This window comes from Penaeus monodon, chromosome 17 (genome assembly GCF_015228065.2).
Source record: "Penaeus monodon isolate SGIC_2016 chromosome 17, NSTDA_Pmon_1, whole genome shotgun sequence".
Classification (NCBI taxonomy): domain Eukaryota; kingdom Metazoa; phylum Arthropoda; class Malacostraca; order Decapoda; family Penaeidae; genus Penaeus; species Penaeus monodon.
In genome coordinates this window covers 27,913,172-27,920,671 of record NC_051402.1, presented here as the reverse complement: position 1 = coordinate 27,920,671, position 7,500 = coordinate 27,913,172, and positions in this window count along the sequence as shown.

Here is a 7,500-nt window from a genome sequence, read left to right as displayed (position 1 = left end):
AGGTCCTGGGGGTATGAACCGAACCCAGTGCAAACCAACCATGCCACACGAACCACTAAAAGGAGTGTGAAAAATAGGATTTACTAGCTCCCCATATACATGCACACACACAAATACGTGTGTATTGTATGTATAACATACATAATTTTAATCATAATGATGTATATTATGTATATAATTATTATTATTAAATATAATATAATATATATATATTAAAATATAATAACATATATATATTATTATTTATAATATTATATATAATTTTATTAATATATTATATATAATAATAGTATATATATAATATATAAATATATATATATAATATATATATATATAAATATAAATATTATATAATATATATATATATATAATTAATATATATATAATATATTATAATATATATATATATATATGTGTGTTGTGTGTGTGTTGTGTGTGTGTGTGTGTGTGTGTGTGTGTGTGTGTGTGTGTGTGTGTGTGTGTGTGTGTGCGTGTACCTATAACTTAAGCAATAAATATACGCACATGCATATATATACATATGTGTTATGTTATTCCAGAGGATATTGTGATCAACAGTATCAAAAGCTTTTGAGTAATCAATGAAACAGGGATGGTCTTTCAGATTTCTCTGTTTTTTTATAGATAAAATTTTAGATTTTTGGGACTGGTTTTTTGGTCCTTTTTTCCCGGCGAAAAACCTGCTTGTTCGTCTGCAATTTTATCTCTTAGCTTTAACTTCATTCGTTCAGCAATAATTTTCAACAAAATTTTGCTGCTGTGACTTATTAATGCAATTGTCCTGTTATTATTGCATTAGAGTGCATCACCTTTTTTTAGGTATGGGAGTAAAGACTAATTTTACCCAGTCTTCTGGCCATCTTTCATTCCAAATTTTCGTACAGTTTGTAGAAGAAGTATTCAACACTTTCTCCAGCATTCTTGATTAGTTCTGCTGTTATTTCATCTATTCCCGGGCTCTTGTTATTCTTTAATTCTTTTATGGCTTTTATAACTTCCTCTAGCAGCGACGGTGGTTCATCTTCGCTGTCATTGAGTCTAATTAATGTTGTTGTTAGATCTTTATTCTTTTTGTATAGGTTAGAACAATAATGATTCCATCTTTGACTTCTTTTCCATCACATAAATCTAGTAGTCCATCTTCAGTTTTGATAGTGTCCACTGTAGGTTTAAATTTTCGTGTAATGTTTCGTACTCCTTGGTAGAGTTCTATAGTTGTCCTATTGATAGAACAGTTTTCAATTCTCTGGCAATGTTCATTTAAATATATTTCCTTATCTCATCGCAATAATTTTTGAATTTTTGTATTTTGGTTTTTGTAAATTATTTCTTCAACTGGATTATTGATACCCTTTGATTTTAGGCATCTTCTTGCTTCAATTTCACTTAGTGTTTCTTCAGATATCGAAGGGGATTTTTTTTTTTTTGGGGGGGGGGGGCAATAGTTTCTTAAACAGCGCTCAGCATGAGTTCTTTTCCTTCTTCCCACAACTCATTTTTGGGGTTTTATCATCTTTACACTGATTGACAATTCAAATTTGTTTGACACTGTAATTCTGTAATTGTTGTCAAGAGTTTTGTAGTCGAGCTTTAGAGGTGATGTTGGACGCTCCATCTTTTTGAGTCTTATTTGAAAGTCGATAGTTAGTAGTTCGTGGTCACTGTTGCAGTTGGCACCAGGTCTTGTCTTGGCATTTTTAATACAACTTTTCCATTTCTGGTTCAACACAATGTAGTCAATTTGGTTGCGTGTTCTTTCGTCTGGTGAAAACCACATGTACAAGTGTCTTGGGTGGTGTTGGAACAATGTGTTATTTGTACTAAAGAATTCAATAAAAATCTTCCCCTTTTTTCATTTTTTACCCCAAAGGGCCAAAATTTTTCCACAGATGTCTTTTTTTAAGAAAAATTTTTGCCAATTTTGGCGTTGAGGTTTCCAAAAATTTTATTTTACATCTCGTTAGGGATTGTGTGGTAAATTTTCTTGGAGAGTGTTAAAAAATATTTTCCATTTCTTCTCACTTGAAAAGGGTTTGGGTTTGGTGAAATTAGAAATTTGTAAAATTTACAAAATTTTTATGGGTTTTTGCTGATTGGCTTTTTAAAAAACGCGATCATTTATTGGGCTTACCCAATTAGTGATCTGCTTTTTTTCGTGAAAATTATAGAAAACTCCGTGACGACAATTTCCTTCTTCTTTTCCGGAAAAAAAAACTGTTTTGTTTTCTTTATTTTGTAAAAATTTCCCTTTATTTTTTCCAATTTTTCTCACTGTTCCTAGTATTTGAATGTTGTATCTATCCATTTCTTTTACAAACGTTTTGAAAATTTACCCATCTTTTTCGTTTTCCTAACGTTCCTGTTCCGTTTTTTAAATATTTTTTAAATTGGGACAGTTTTTCTTTGCCCTTTTTTTCGTTTTTTACAGTTTGCATTTTTTTAACATTGCCAGCCTGGTTGCCCCCCGAAAAAAACGCGCCCCTTGATAACCCAGGTGGGGGCCGATGTGGTATAAATTTTATCTTTTCTGTTTCAATCTTTTGGTAGGGGTTTGTCGGGAGAAAAAAAAATTTTGGGGGAAAAACCCCCCAGGGCCCCTTTCTCAATTTCGCCGTCTTCAATAATAGGGGGAAAATATTCGGGCCCCCTTTTGAAAAAAATTTTCATTTGCAATACGCCAGACTATTTTTTTGGGTGAAACACAAATTTTGGTAAACCCCGAAGGGTTTTCACCAATATCCCCCCGGTTTTCTCCCGGGCCCGACGTTTTCCCCGAAAACCCTGGCTTTGGGAGCTAATAGGGGGCATCCTTTTTCCCGGGGAAACCCCCCAGGGTGCAGTTTACTGGTTTTATCCCGGGACCAATATAAAATATACATATATATAAATATATATATAAAAAATATATTTTATATATAAAATTTTATATAATAATTTTATATATAAAGGGGCCGCAGGGGCCCGAGGGGTTAACCCTGGGGACTCAAGACTGTCACGAAAAGAAATTCTGATCGGGGGGTTTCCCAAATTTCACCTGCCGGCGCGTTTTTTCCCCCTTGGGCAAGGAACTTCACCTCAATTGCCTCCCCCTAGCCCTGGGTGGGCAACCCAGCCAAGTCAGTGTGGGCCCCAAAACCCGGATAAATAGAGAAATGTTTCCCAAAAAAGGTAAACACCGGCATTTTTCCGGGAAAAAAACGGGGGAAACCCTACCACATACTCACCCCCAAATATAAATCACAACAGGGGAAAAAACTAAATTTGAGTATCATGCTGTGACCACGGGGGCTCAAACATGAACCCCCCCTTTAAAAAAAAATAAAACATATATTTTGTGTGGGGTGTTTGTACAAAACCAAATATATAACCGTATATTTGTATATATAAAAAAATACATAGGGAATATTTATGAAAGTATATATACTTTATACTTTAAAATAATACAAAAACACAAAACCACCTACACACACACACACAACACACACACACCACACAAAACACACAAACACAAAACACATACACACTTTGGGGGGGGGGGCCCGTTAATGATTTTTCCCAAACCCTTGCTAAACGATATTTTGTTTAAAAAAAGATCAGGGCTGGTGGGGTGAAAAAAGTCCCCTATACCGCAGAAACCCCTTTTAATAAATCTTTCAGGGGTTTTTTGTAACAAGATGATATCGAAGGCGCCGCTGGGGTGGTCTTCTTTTGCAAAATGGGAGGGTAATACTTAATGCCTAATGGAATGGAATGGAATAGAATAACTTTTGCAGTGCTTGCGAGTGTGTGCTGTTTTGATAAATTTAAAAAATAAAAAATTTCCCTAATTTGCCCCCAAAAAGTAATGAGTCTTTTATAGGAGCTTTAAAGGGGGCCCACTAGTGTTTTGGAGATAGTTTTAAATAAACTTTACCCTTTTTGGCCTATGGGGGCTTCCCGCGAGCCCAGGGGGAGGAAGTGATTTATAAAATCCCCACACAATAAAATGGTATCACTATCTATCATACTGTCAGGAGGATTAGGTCCCACTTCACTATCATGTGGGTTATTTACATTAATAATGGTAATAGTTTTACCATCAAGAAATATTTCAAAACCAACATATTCGGTGCATGTTTTTGTCACGTTTGTCACCCAAATCACTTTTGATGGAATAAATTTTTAATAATTTTAAATACCAAGTACTTTTGGGTAAAAGATTAGCAAAAAATTTGGGTTTTTTATCATGAGGGGGTGTATCCGGGAATTTTTTTGCAAAAAGAGCATCATTTTTTCTAAATTTCCCTTTTGCTTTTTAAAAAGATTTTTTGGGAACCATCACTTTCACCTTGACCTTTTCCCAAGGCCCACTGAAGGTTTTGAGGCTCCCGTTGCTCGAGGGGGGAAACGAAAAACTTTCCTTTCCTGAACTGGGATTCCCTGGACCTTTCTTTTGGGCGCATCATGAACAAAATCTGCTCCCTTGTTTGAGCAGAAAAAATTTGAAACATTTCTTCATTTAAATTTTTGGACTCTTGTTTTTTAATTTGTGTGAGGGCTGAGGGGAGCTGGAGTCGGTGCGGGAGGGGTTCGGGAAGCGGTGTTGGGGGTTGGGGGGTTTGTGGGGTTGGTGGGGGAGTTGAGGGGGTTTTAACTCCTGTCGGGCTGGTTCGTGGGCCGGTGTCAGGGCTCTTTTTTGCAGGGCCATCAGAATGACCTTGCAGGTGGGGGAAATTTCCCCCCCACATTAAGGGGGAAGGGATTTCCCTGGGGGAGGGGCTGCCCGATTTATTATTTTTTATTTTTGTTGTTGACCTTTCTATCTTTTGGATAATAAGCGACAATGGGGGAAATTGCTTGTTTTCCCCTGCCGACAGTTCACGCTTTTCCCCGGGGGTTTTTTTTTTTCCTTCAGAAATCTTTTCTGTGCATTCTGAACGCAGTATCGCATCGCGGTGTGTCTCGCGGACAAGCATGTGCCCCGTGTCCTCACTTCGAAAAGTTTGAGCAGAATGGGGTCAGGGATTTAAAGGGGCCCTCACCCCCTAAAAGGTGCCCTTGCCCTCGACCTTTTTTAAACACTTTTGGGGGATTACCTCCCCTTCATTCGTTATGATGACTCTCTGGTTCTTTCTTTCCCTTTTATTTTCAAGTGCCGGGTTTGGGGTTATGCTTTTCCCATTGTAAGACGTCATTTCTCCGGTTTCAATTTCTCTTGGGATGTCGAACACAATGACATTCGTGTATTTCCCTTTTCCAAACACTTTGGCTCTTTCAAGTACTTCACCACCAGCACCGGTGATTGTTAGATAGTCAAAAATTTCTTTATTCTTGCATGCCATGTAAACATTATCTCTCCCAATTTTAGGTCTATTGATCCCTTTATCTTGTTGAAAGGGTCCCCCCTTTTGGGCCGGGGGTACCCAAAAATGTATCAAAAGGGCCCCGAGGGACCCTCGAACGGAAAGCTAACTTAGGGCCCCCAAAATTCCTTCCCCGAATTTGTGTTTTTGGCAGAAAACCTAGACATGTTGAGTGTGACTGCTACGATTCATGGGGTTTTTTGAATATTCTTATCAATCATGGCGCAAAGGCATCAATTTTTCCTCACAAAAGGAAATTTATGGCCTGCCACTACGGGGTTCACCCTTTAATTTCGTTTTTTTCCATTTTTGAAAACCCACTTTAAACAATTTTAGGTTGTTTTATTTTTTTCGGGGGGATTTTACCATAAAAATTTTTCCAGAGCGTCAAATTTGCATATTCCCCCCAACAATGGGTTCCCCCATTTTGGGGGGGAACCATGTTGTTTAAGATCCAAACTTTTCCCAAACCCGGGAGTGTACGTTATTACTTGCATGTTAGGGTTTATGTTTTTAACACGTTTAAAAAAACGCGGGGACAAAAATGTTTTGGTGAAAATTTAAATCAAAACCCCTTTTGGGTTTTTATTTTATATATAATATATATATATATATATATTTTTATATAATTTTATAATTTTAATATAAAAGATATATATATTTATATATATAGAAAGAAATCAATAAAGAACTATATCTATACATATATACATACATACATTTTTAATATAATTTTATATATATTTTAATATTATATAAAAAAAAAATGGCAAAAAAAAAAGTTAAATTCCAAAAAATCCTGGAAAACCCCTATGCCAAACCTGCCAATTTTAATTAATAAATAAAATTATTATTTTTTTTTTAAAATTAATTAAAATTAAAATATAATAACCCAAACCCCCAAATAAATTTAAATAAAATAAAAATGTTTTTTAAAAATTTTAAAAAACCCGGATTGGGGGGAATGGGGAAATTTTAAAAGACCCCTTAAGGTTCCATGGAAAACACTGGACTCCGGCCCCGGGTTCCCAGCATTCCCCACCGGCGAAAAAGATATTATATATTATATATATATATATTTTAATATATATATATAATTTTATATATATATATTTATATAAAAAAACCCACCCAAAAAAAAAAAAAAAAAAAAAATAAAAAAAAAAAACAAAAATATTTTTAAAATATATAAAATATATAGATATATATATATTTTTTAAAAATATATATAAGAATAAATTTTAAAATTTTTATTAATTATATTTTACAACACCACCACAAAAAAAAAAAAAAAAAAAAAAAAAAAAAAAAAAAAACCCCCAATGGTTAGGCCTGGACTCCGGCCCTTTGTGGTTCCCCAGGGTTTTTTCACCGGGGGCGGTTTTTTAAAACTTATATTTTACTAATTAAATATTTAATAGAATTATATAAAAAAAAATTAAAAAAAAATTAAATTGAGTATTAAAGCCCCTACCCCAACCCTCAAATTTAGATATAAAAAAAATTATTAGGGTTAAAAAAGGGGGGGTTTTTTTCCCCTTAAAAAATTATATTTATAAATGGGGGGCCAACCCCCACCCAACAACCCCCAACCAAAAAAAAAACCAAAAACACCCCCAACCCAAAAACCCCCCCACCCCCCAAACAAAAAAAACACAAAACACCACCCCCCGGGCCCCAAAAAACCCCCAAAAAAAAAAAAAAAAAAAAACAAACACACACACACACACACAAAAAACACACACCCCCACAACACACCCCACACACACACACCACACCCCACACACACACACACGCCCCGCACACCCCAACACCCCACACAAAAACACAAAAAAACAAAAAAAAAAAAATATAAAAACTTTTTAAAAAACACACACACACACAAAAATAATATATTATAAAAAATTATATATTTTTATAAAAATATTATAATATATATATATATATATATATATATATATAAATATTATTTGTTTCCCCACACACACACACCAAAACCCACAAACACACACCAAAAACCCACACACAAAAAAACACACCCCCCCCCAACCCCCCACCCCAAAAAATAAAACAAAATATATTTATAAAAAAAAAATTAATATATATATATAATATATTTTAATTTTATATAAAAAAT